Genomic DNA, 12,895 nt, shown 5'->3' with positions numbered 1-12,895 from the left:
AACAGAGGTGTTGGCAGAATACTACAGAGACTCATTTATTTATCACTGGATGCAATGATGTATTTATGGATGTAATGATGGAGGCATTTGTTCACCTGTTTTTCATTTTTTTTTTTTTTTTGCACAGAGCACTTTATTTATGAACATTTTTGGTTTTGCACTATATAAATTGTGTTACACTGCATTGATAAGTGCCCTTAGTGCTGTCCTTATTTTTAAATCACGTTTTCATTTTGATATTATTAGCACAGCAGCTGATATATGTATACCAGATTAGTACTACACATATAGCTATATCTAGATTTTGTCTAAACATTGCATTTGTAAATTCACACTGAACATGCCTATGGAAAAGCGTTTTTACCCTCTCCCTGTGTTTCCTATAGTAACCAGTTTGCATTTTCCAAAAGTGGCACATAACACTTTATTTTTTTATGTTTGCCATTTTATAAATAACTTCACTACAAATAGATTTTTATATTTTAGGTATCTTTAACATTGCATTTATTTTGCTTCAATATTTTGTGATTCTATTTACAGCAGTTGAAACTTTTTTCAGATATAACAGAAATGAATGTAGAACATATGTGCATGTTATGCTGGAAATCTACCCTGCAAACTGTCTTGTGTGGATTTCTATATATCTAAACCTTCTGGGCGAGGCTGTATACATAAGCAAACATATATATAGATAGATAGATAGATAGATAGATAGATAGATAGATAGATAGATAGATAGATAGATAGATCTATATCTATATATACTGTATATATATATCTTTTTTCTTTTTTTCCAGAAATCATCATTTATCTGACTTCAATCAATTGAAAGATATTATTGGTTCTATATGGATCATCGTGCTTTGCACATTATCACTGATAGAGAAGAAAGGGAGACCAGGGAAGAGAGAGGGAGAAAGATTGGGGGGGGGGGGGGGTAAAAACTGAGAAAACAGGGTATAACAGAAGGCAGAGAGAAGAGGAGAAAGGAAGGCTGTTTCCACTGGATTTATGTGGGAAAATGCCTTCTCCACAGTAAGGGACCAGGTATAATGTGTGAAGTGGGCATTAAATAAGCAGTGTAATCTTCAAAGAGCCTAGTGACTAGTAGACCTGAGTGGATATGCCTATTAATGTTATATCCATCACATAGATACACATCTTCTGGTTTAAAGTGATATTCTGGGAATCAATTAGGTATGCAGATTACATTTCAGAAATTTCCAAATGTTAAACTTCTGTCTCCTTTGCAGCATGCAGTATTGTATTTCTTTGTGGTGGGGGTCAGACTTAAAAATATAATTAATGTGCAGACCACTTGGAGCAGAGCAGGAGACCTCTGTGGATGGGAAGTCACGTTTGGAAGATAAGATGAAGCCATCTCCAGAACTCATGATGAGAGCCTTCAGGTAAAATCTCTGGATCTCGTTTCCCAAACATATCCTTGGTACTCCAGTCCTCAGTGACTACAGGACAATCAGTGAGTGCTCCTCAGTTCTGTTGGTAGAAGAGGGAGCACCATAAATCGGGGGCCCTTTGCTGCTGAATCTGCACTGGCATTGACTGTTAGCACAGGGACCCGAAAAGAACATAGAGTTGCTGGCAATAGCCAGCAATCAGATTTTATTTAATTGGATGAAAAACTGAACAAGAACTCTGATTGGTTGCTGTGATCAAATTTGTGGTCATTTATTTTGTATAGGTTAAAGAATAAGGCTCTGAAAGCAATTTATTGAAGAGACTAGAGACTGTAGATTAAATCTATCTATCTATCTATCTATCTATCTATCTATCTATCTATCTATCTATCTATCTATCTATATCTATATCTATATCTATATATATACACACACACACACACACACACACACACACATATATATATATATATATATATATATATATATATATATATATATATATATATATATATATATATATATTAAAAAATATATATATATATATATATACACATATGAATAGCTCTCTCTCTCTCTCTCTCTCTCTCTCTCTCTCTCTCTCTCTCACTCTCTTTATTTAGATGAAACATCAAATGTGTAATTTTCTCCCGAATAGTATTTTTTAAACAGATAATTTTGATGATGATACATGTTTGATTTCTTCTTGATTTTATCGGAAAATATAACATTTCGTATGTGCACTGTTTAAAGGTACTTTGATCAAATAACAGTAATAATGTTATAAATATGGTGATTTGTACAATGGAAATGATTGTTGTATCAGATAATAAAATAATAAAAAGAACAACTCGCACGAAAATAAAAATTGAGACCAGGATGGGGGTCAGTGGCAGTGACAGAGAACTGACAGCCCTGGTACACAGACGGGGAATATTTATCCAGGAGATGTGGATTCCAGCTTCTGTGTAATGTTCAGGGGGCAGGATATAGGACAGGTAATGAGGGCAGACCAACAGATCTGATATGATAAGTGTTCTGTGATTGTGATCAGTGTTACCAGAGATAATTGTATGTGTTGTTGTGCTGTTGTGTAAACACCGGCAGTGTGTGATTTGTGATGTACAGGGAAATAGGCGATCATTACAGGGAGCAGGTGACATATCTGATCAGGACAAGTGCTGCTGATATAATCCCTCATACCACCACACACCATACACCCACCGACCGACTGAAATCACAACCTCTCTAATGTACAAAAGTTGAACTAAATATATGGAAAGAAAATGTTATCGAGATAGATAGATAGATAGATAGATAGATAGATAGATAGATAGATAGATAGATAGATAGATAGATAGATAGATAGATAGATGTTAAGATGATAATAATAATAATAATATGATAATAATAATAATATATTTAAAAAGAAAAAAACAACAAACAAAACCCAGTATGTCAAACGATTTCAAATAAAAACTATAATGAATTCTTCTTCTTCGTCTTCTTCTTATTATTATCATTCATATTATTATTAATAATTATAATTATAATAATATTCATTTATTGCTTATGTTACTATTTGTAATTAATTCTTTAAAACAAAAAAGATGTATCAAATGCACTAATGTTTTTTGTTTTTCTAATTTTATTCCATTGAAAAAAAAAAAGATGTACATGATAGTAGTCTTTGATAACACGAGAGCAGTAATAACAGGGACAGGCAGATTCAGATCAGTAATAATAATAATAGTAAAAATAGCATTAATAAAAGCAATGATAAAAAGTACTAATATCGGTAGAGGCAGAGTCAGATCAGCAGAAAGAGAGTAGGAACAACGACATTATTTACAATAACAGGGCGTTATAATAAAAGTTGAGGTAGATGCTAATAATAATAATAATAATAATAATAATAATAATAATAATAATAATAACATTCAGTAATAATAGCAAGTAATAGTAATCCGCAGTAATAGTAATAATAATAATAATCTTCAGTAAAAATAGCAGGAGAGACAGATCAGCAGTAATAATAATTATAATAATAATAATAACCTTCAGTAAAAATAGCAGGAGAGACAGATCAGCAGTAATAATAATAATAATAACCTTCAGTAAATATAGCAGGAGAGAAAGATCAGCAGTAACAACAACAATAATAATAATAATAACATTCAGTAATAATAGCAGGAGAGACAGATCAGCAGTAATAGTAATAATAATAATAACAGCAGGAAAGGCAGATTAGTAACAATAATAATAATAATAACAATAATATTAATAAAATCCAGTAAACATTGCAGCAGTAATTAGTAATAATAGGTGAATGGGGTGTATATCCTGGTGTGTATCTGCCTATTGTTAGCATTATATATGTGTTTTCTATCACAGTAGCATTTGTTTTATATACAGTGATAATTTGTTGTGAGATGAAGGTTTCCTTGCAGTGACTAGTGGTGTGGAAGTCATCAGTAGGATAGCCTTGGGTCTTGTGCTTTCAGGTCATTAGTAGGTAACAGGTGAGATGAAAGTAGGACTTCTATTCGGAGGACATTTACATAGGCTGAGCCCTTCCCAGGACCGGCTCTAAACCAATACAGAGCCCTCTTCATTATACACAGCGGGACAATGGACCCCCTGTGCGCTAAGTTGATCTTTTCTACCTTCAGTTGTTTTGTCATTGATGCAGGAGAAAAACAACAGAAAGAGAAACACAAAGACATAAAGGGACCCCCATAGATCCAGTCATTTCACACATGAAAAGAATGAATATTCCCAGAGAACAGGTACACCTGAACTGACACCCCCTGATGACATCTGTGTGCATGACAATGTCTGTGTCACCCCTTCATCTCATGTCATGTGACCTGATGAGCCCATCAGCTATCTGTCTACGTCATCCATTATCTATCTATCTTACATAATAAAAATATTCTCTACCTGATATCTAACCATCTGTATGAAATAATCTATCTATCTATTGGTCCATCTGTTTATCTATCTATATATATATATGTTCCACCTCTATATTTGTCTATGATATATTCTATAAATGATATCTATCTGTCTACTCCATACATAACATCTATCTATCTATCTATCTATCTATCTATCTATCTATCTATCTATCTATCTATCTATCTATCTACCATATACTCCATAAATGACATATATCTATGTATCTATGTATCTATCTATCTATCTATCTATCTATCTATCTATCTATCTATCTACCATATACTCCATAAATGACATCTATCTATCTATCTATCTATCTATCTATCTATCTATCTATCTATCTATCTATCTATCTATCTATCTAACTATCTATTTCCCTCTCTCTCTCTCTCTCTCTCTCTCTATATATATATCTATCTATTATATACTCCATAAATGACATATCTCTATGTATCTATGTATCTATCTATCTATCTACCATATACTCCATAAATGACATCTATCTATCTATCTATCTATCTATCTATCTATCTATCTATCTATCTATCTATCTAACTATCTATTTCTCTCTCTCTCTCTCTCTCTCTCTCTCTCTATCTATCTATCATTAACTCCATATATGACATCTATCTATCTATCTATCTATCTATCTAACTATCTCTTTCTCTCGCTCTATCTATCTATCTTATACTCCATAAATGTCATCTATCTATCTATCTATCTATCTATCTATCTATCTATCTATCTATCTATCTATCTATCTATCATATACTCCATAAATGTCATCTATCTATCTATCTATCTATCTATCTATCTATCTATCTATCTATCTATCTATCTATCTATCTATCTATCTATCTATCATATACTCCATTAACGGTATCTATCTATCTATCTATCTATCTATCTATCTATCTATCTATCTATCTATCTATCTATCTATCTATCTATCTATCTATCTATCTACCATATACTCCATAAATGGCATCTATCTATCTATGTATCTATATATCTATGTATCTATCTATGTATCTATGTATCTATCTATCTATCTATCTATCTATCTATCTATCTATCTATCTATCTATCTATCTATCTATCTATCTATCTAACTATCCATTTCTCTCTCTCTCTCTCTCTCTCTCTCTCTCTCTCTCTCTATCAAACCAAAGACATGCAGGTAGCTTAATTGGCTTCTGTCCAAAATTGGCCCTAGTATGAATGGGGACCATGGATTGTGGGCTCCTTGAGGGTAGGGACCAATGTGAGTGTGTAATGTACAGGGATAGGGACAATTGTAGACACTCAGGTTGAACTGGATGGACTGGTGTCTTTATTCAACCTTACTAACTATGAAACTATGAAACTATCTATCTATCTATCATATACTCCATAAATGACATCTATCTATCTATCTATCTATCTATCTATCTATCTATCTATCTATCTAACTATTTCTCTCTCTCTCTTTCTCTCTCTATCTATCATATACCCCATAAATTACATCTATCTATCTATCTATCTATCTATCTATCTATCTATCTATCTATCTATCTATCTATCTATCTATCTATCTATCTAGCTATCTAGCTAGCTATCTAGCTATCTATCTATCATATACTCCACAAATGGCATCTATCTATCTATCTATCTATCTATCTATCTATCTATCTATCTATCTATCTATCTATCTATCTATCTATCTATCTATCATATACTCCATTAACGGCATCTATCTATCTATCTATCTATCTATCTATCTATCTATCTACAGTGGATATAAAAAGTCTATAAATGTCAGGTTTCTGTGATGTAAAAAAAATACAAAGATAAATAATTTCAGAACTTTTTCCACCTTTAATGTGACCAACTCATTGGAACAACAAACTGAAATCTTATAGATGGAGGGAAGTAAATATAAAAAGAAAATAATATGGTTGCATAATTGTGCACACCCTTAAACGAATACTTTGTTGAAGCATCTTATGATTTTATTACAGCACTTAGTCTTTTGGGTATGAGTCTCTCAGCATGGCACATCTTGACTTGACAATATTTGTCCACTCTTCTTAGCAGAAACACTCCAAATCTGTCAGATCCTTCCCCCATTTACTGTGCACATCCCTCTTCAGATCACCCCACTGATTTTCAATGGATTCAGGTCTGGGCTCTTTTTCTGGTGAAGCCATTGGTTTGTTGATTTGGATGTATGCTTTGGGTTGTTGACATGCTGAAAGATGAAGTTCCTCTTCATGTTCAGCTTTCTAGCAGAAGCCTGAAGGTTTTGTGCCAATTTTGACTGTTTTTTTTAGGCTGTTTTTCTTCAGCTGTAACAGGGACCTTAGTCAAGGCAGAGGGATTTATGAGCAGTTCCAATGCATGATGCTGCCACTACCATGCTTCACAGTGGGTATGGTGCTCTTTCGGTGATGTGCAGTGTTGTTTTTGTGCCAAACATATCTTTTGGAATTATGGCCAAAAAGTTCAACCTTGGTTTCATTAGACCATAACATATTTTCCCACATGCTTTTGGGAGACTTCTGATGTGTTTTTGCAAATGTAGCCAGTCTGGAATATTTTTCTTGGTAAGAAAAGGCTTATATGTTGGCACTCTACCCCATAGCCCAGACATATGAAGAATACGGGAGATTGTTTTGACATGTACCACACAGCCGGAACTTGCCAGCTATACCTGTAGCTCCTTTAATGTTACTGTGGGCCTCTTGGCAGCCTCCCTGGCCAGGTTTCTTCTCATCTTTTCGTCAACTGTGGAGGGAAGTCCAGTTCTTGGTAATGCACTGTTGTGCCATATTTTCTCCACTTGATGATGACTGTCTTCACTGTGAACTATGGTATATTTAATGCTTTTGAAATCCTTTTGTACCTATTTCCTGACTGATACCTTTTAGCAACGAGATCCCTCTGATGCTTTGGAAGCTCTCTATGGACCATGGCTTTTGCCATTCAGGATGCGACTAAGAAAATGTCAGGAAAGACCTACTAGAACAGATGAACTTTATTTGGGGTTAATCAGAGGCACTTTAAATGATGGTAGGTTTGTACAGACTCCTATTTAACACCAGTTAGAATGTGATTGCTTAATTCTGAACACAGCTACATCCCCAGTTTTAAGAGGGTGTGCACACTTATGCAACAAGATTATTTTTGTTTTTATTTTTAACCTCCCTCCCCCTAAACGTTTACAGTTTGTTTTTCAATTGAGTTGTACAGGTTATAGGTCACATAAAGGTGGAAGAAGTTCTGAAATAATTTTCTTTGTCTCATTTTTTTACATCACAGAAACCTGACATTTTAACAGGGGTGTGTAGACTTTTTATATCCACTGTGGATATACATCTATCTATCTATCTCCCCTTATGTATAAATAGGAGATAGATGAATGGATTGGTCAATTGGGTGAATTCAATTAATCACACCATATGATAAGTAATTTGGAATATGTCCAATGTGTGAAGAATCTCCTGAAGACTGGGCTCATAAATTAAAATTAAATGATTCTCTTCAGGTCCAACGGGTCTGTTCTCTGAATAATGAGGTGGATTGAAATGTAAGAAATACTTTTCCACAAATAAATAAAAAGAGATTAGTCTGGTTCTCACATTGATTGACTCATATTTTCTCCTCCATGGTCCTATGGAGGGAGGAATATGATATGACCATGGAGGAGAAGTTAGTATCTCCAGCTCTCATTGATGTGCACATTGCCTGTTATAGCAGGTATGTAGAGACCAGGGAAGGTGTGCTGTCTCTGTCTATGCTCCTCCTGACCTGTATAGGACAAGTAATAATAATAATTACAGGTGATAGAATATCACTATAGGGCTACAAGCAGCTGCCCAGCTTACAGGAGCTTCATAACAGCTGAAAGTAAAAAACAGCAATTTTATCATTTAGGGAGGAATTAGTGCTGCTCATTGCTGCTTGTCATGCTGGCCATATGATGTAAGTGCTGGATGATAATCCCATTTAAGGTGCACCTGGCCGGCCAGGCTATAATTAGTGTGTGTCCTGGGTGGATGGGACCGTGAAATCCCCACTCCATCTTCTTCTTCATCATCATTTATGTGGGCTGTGCTTGGCTACTCTTCCTCAGTTGGGAGGGGGGGCTCTTATTAATCTCTAGGGGGGATTAAGGACATTAGAGATGATACAGGAGGCAATATAGTATATTATTTCACTAAACTGGGGCAATAAGATATATATGTTTTCTTAATTCAAACGCCCAGTCGCATACAGGTATACAGGTATACACCACTTTTAAGTACACATTTAGGTTTATTTACTAAAGCTAGAAAGTGCAAAATCAGGCTCACTTCTGCATAGAAAGCAATGAGCTTCCAGATTTTATTACCAAAGCTTAATTGAACAAGCTGGGGTTAGAAGCTCATTGGTTTCTATGCAGAAGTGAGCCTGATTTTGCACTTTCCAGCTTTAGTAAATAAACCCAGTTGTGTACTGGGGTATGCCTGTAAATACATTAAACTGAATAAGACTGACTGTATGAAGGCCAAGCACACATTCTTTGACCTAACTGATAAAAAATACCTGTCAGGTCCATTTGTTGTCAGAGTTATGGGTGGAGACAAGCAGAGTGTGCAGTGGTGCCCCGGTCAGGTGACCACACCTGGGTTTGTGTCCTAGAGAGTGGTGTCACCAGATGAGTGCCATTCCCATTTATAGGGGTAGATAATGACATCATGGTGTGACATGGGGCTGACATGGCACAGCCAGAGCAGAGGGGCGTCCTGTAGGGCCAAACACTGGAAATATGCTGCTACATTCTGCAGAGATTAAAGCCTTTCTTGTCATGGCATCCATGTCATTATGGGAGGATGTTTCCAGTGTATTAGAAGCTGATCTTCTCGGGAACTGTGTTATTGGGGGCAATTTACTAAAGGGGTGAAGAATGTTCACTTCCCCTAGGGAATACCGTGATTGTATATGAATCCTGAGCAGAGGCTCTGCAAATACAGGACTTCACCTTGCACATAATTAATGTGACCGCAGCCTGTATTCACATTGCTAACTGAGCATTCTGAGGTTAATTTGCTAAAAGCAAATAGGCTGTTCATTTTGCAAGGGAAGTTGCACTGTGCAAGATAATTCCCCCCCCCCCCCCCCCCCAAAGCTTAGTGAATGAGTTGAAGGTCTGTTGACTTCCACCATCAAAATCATGTGCAAGCAAACAATTAAAAAATATATATATATATTTATTTTACTATATAATATCTTTTATTATATTATTATTTGTATTTTCCTTGCACATGATTAGCTATTATTTGCAAAATAAAATTGCACTACATTTACTAAGCTTTTGGGAAAATTCTCTTGCACGGTGCAACTTACCTTGGAAAAGTGAACAACCTATTTGCCTTAAATAAATCACCCCCTATGCCCCTCTGTATTCATTTAGAATATAAACTCCACTGCCCAAAAAAGTTATATCTAAAAGTCACCAAAATCATAGCCAAATTGCAACTGTTCTATTTACTTCAGCACTTTATTATGTACCCATACCAGAGGAGCTCGGATGAAAATAACAAACTCTGAACGGTTAAGAAGCAGATGACAAATGACACATATGATGATGGTGATGATAACAACAGCAACAATAATAATAATAATGATAATGGCAATAATAATATTAATAATAATAAATAAAATATTCCATTAGTTGATACCCTAATTATCCAATCATGGGATAAGCAAAATCCCTGTTTAAATATTTCATTTGCATATGGAAAATGAATGTGTACTCTGTGTAGATTGTCAGCTCTTTTGGTAAATCATTCTATGACTCAGCCTTATATAAAGGCTGTTACCTACCTTTGTCAGCGCCTCCACCTGGCTGAATGCATTCTGCCTCCCCAAAAGTGCACTAAAGCATGACAGTATTAAACTTACCTTGCAAAACTTTACAGGCTTGTAATGTAGTTGGGGTTCTCTGAAACATGGCTCCCTGTTGTGATATTTTACAGCAAGCCTGTATTATTACATTAGATGCACACCAGTGAGGGGGTGTAAGGACAGACATCTCTGCCAGTGCTCTGATGTAAAGCTGAAAGCTGGAGTTTTATTTACTGCACTGATTGTAATGTATCAGTTTGGACACAACACAAAACACAACTGCATTGTACTTGTAGTCCTCATGTATCCAATTGATGGTCCTGGTGTTTCCTTGTTTCCTACTGTACATTGGGGCTGTAATGGGAATATTTGATGCTTGGTCTCTTTGTGTTACATCATATATTATATTATAAAATAATATAATATAATACAGGCATACCCCACTTTTAATTACACAACTGGGTTTATTTACTAAAGTTAGAAAGTGAAAACTCAGGCTCACTCCTGCAAAGAAACCAATGAGCTTCTAACCTCGGCTTGTTCAATTAAGCTTTGGTAATAAAACCTGGAAGCTCATTGGTTTCTATGCAGAATTGAGCCTGATTTTGCACTTTCCAGCTTTAGTAAATAAACCCCATTGTTTACTTAAAAGTGGGGTATGCCTATATATATATATATATATATATATATATATATATATATATATATATATATATATATATATATATATATATATATATATATATATATCTTTCCATGACTAGTAATATATAACATTTCATGACTAGTAGACCAACAAAAATGCACAGGACACCCACTCATACATCAGGCTGGAAGGTTATGCAGCCTGATAGGCCATGTTTTGTGAATTTCCCTTGGATACAATAATCACACATTCTTTTGACATTGCCTTAAAGCACCGGTCAGGGTGATGGAAATGCTGAAAACATGACCTGTTGGGGGTACTTGAGGACTTAGGTTGGGAATCACTACACTAAAGGATGGTGCAGGCTCATGCCACAATCACATTGGTCTGAGCTCATTGATGTAAGGGAAAAAAATCTTTAGTACAGGGGTCTACCTGTCAGTCTAATCATCTCATAGACTATAGCCATCTCTGCTATGACTAGTGAGCACATAGAACTCAATGGTGTATTTTCGTGAAGCTGGGACTGAAGACAAGCAGTAGCAGTCTGTGTTCAGTGAATGGCACTGTGGCTCGCTCTATAGTCCTGGATACTCAGCAGAGGCTGCCCATGTAGTGTCTGCTTCAGTGTGGGGACATAAGAGCACGTTTTATGTGTTTGTTAGGGAACAGCAGGGGCATCCAAACTGGAATTCATTGCAAATGAGCTAAAAGCAGTCCTCATTTCATATGTAATTAGTGCAGAGAAGAGGACTGTGCCCCACTGGCCTCCTCTGACTTCTTCATTTTTTTTAGCAGTAGTATTTGCAACATTCTTTTAAATGGGAATCAAGCAGCTTACATTTTACACAATGGGACTGATTTACTGAAGGACTACAAACTGTTCACTTAGCAAAGTGTGAATGTTCATTTTTGGAGGGTTTATGTTCACTTTGCAAAGGGAAGGCTCATTAAGCTTAATTAATAAGGTGAAGATTTGTTTATTTCAGTCACCATGTGCATGCAAAAACCCTGTTATCCTTTATGTTGTTTATTTTTCACCTGATCGAATATTGAACATGTACCTAGGTTTGCCTTATTTATGAACACGTTAGCTAAACAGGCACTGTGCAAAATGAACAAGTAAATCACTTGTAATGTACGTACAAGTATAAAGGCATCAATAGGAGGGAACTGATCAGGAAGGATGCGGTAACATCAGTTTATAAAGTGTGATTATTAAAAAAAAAAAAAAAAAAAAAAAAAAAAAAGTAGACTTTCCATTTATTATTTTTTCTACATTTTTAAAAAAAAATTATTTCCATTTATTATTACTTTTTTTTTATTGAACCGCCCATTGAAAGGAGACGTTACTTTTTGTTATCACCGACTATCCAAAAACCAAGACTCATTTGCAGTATTTAAATAACTTAAAATTCGAATTACATCCATTATTCCTCCCTTTTTTTGTGAAATGTTTACAATATACAGGCATATATAAAATCAACAATATTTTATAAACGATAAAATATGTAGCATGTTAATGATGTACTATGCCCTTCTGGCACTATGGGAAGCCTGACCTGCCATATTATATTCTTTTTGTAAAATATTTGCTTTCTACTAGCAGTCGGTCAACCGAAACATAGGTGACAACGTACAGGCATACTCCACTTTTAAGTACACAATGGGATTTACTAAAGCTGGGAAGTGCAAAATCAGGTTCACTTCTGCATAGAAACCAATGAGCTTCTAACCCCAGCTTGTTTAATTAAGCTTTGGTAATAAAACCTGGAAGCTCATTGGTTTCTATGCAGAAGTGAGCCTGATTTTGCACTTTCCAGCTTTAGTAAATAAACCCCATTGTGTACTTAAAAGTGGGGTATACCTGCATTCTCTTCTCTATTGCTTATATGAACAGGTGAACAACTCTTCTGTTTTCCAGTACGGATTCTCCACTTCTGTATTGATTCAGATTATTTATTATTGTATTTCAAAGTGTTAAAGACATATTTAGCTGCCT

The 12,895-nt window shown here is 35.2% G+C and overlaps 1 protein-coding gene across 1 annotated transcript in view; it reads left to right on the top strand.

The window, feature by feature from the left end:
* The first annotated feature begins 1,320 nt into the window (after window positions 1-1,320).
* Window positions 1,321-12,895, top strand: part of PAX3 (paired box 3) — a 90,517-nt gene continuing 78,942 nt past the window's right edge. The window contains exon 1 of the mRNA XM_077488301.1: window positions 1,321-1,409. The gene's annotated coding sequence lies outside the window, so the exon portion shown is untranslated. The remainder of the gene's footprint in view (window positions 1,410-12,895) is intronic.

Source organism: Lithobates pipiens, unplaced genomic scaffold, assembly GCF_037356315.1.
Source record: "Lithobates pipiens isolate NorthernLeopardFrog02 unplaced genomic scaffold, aLitPip1_a1.2 Scaffold_18, whole genome shotgun sequence".
Lineage (NCBI taxonomy): Eukaryota > Metazoa > Chordata > Amphibia > Anura > Ranidae > Lithobates > Lithobates pipiens.
This window is presented reverse-complemented; position numbering and strand designations above follow the sequence as displayed.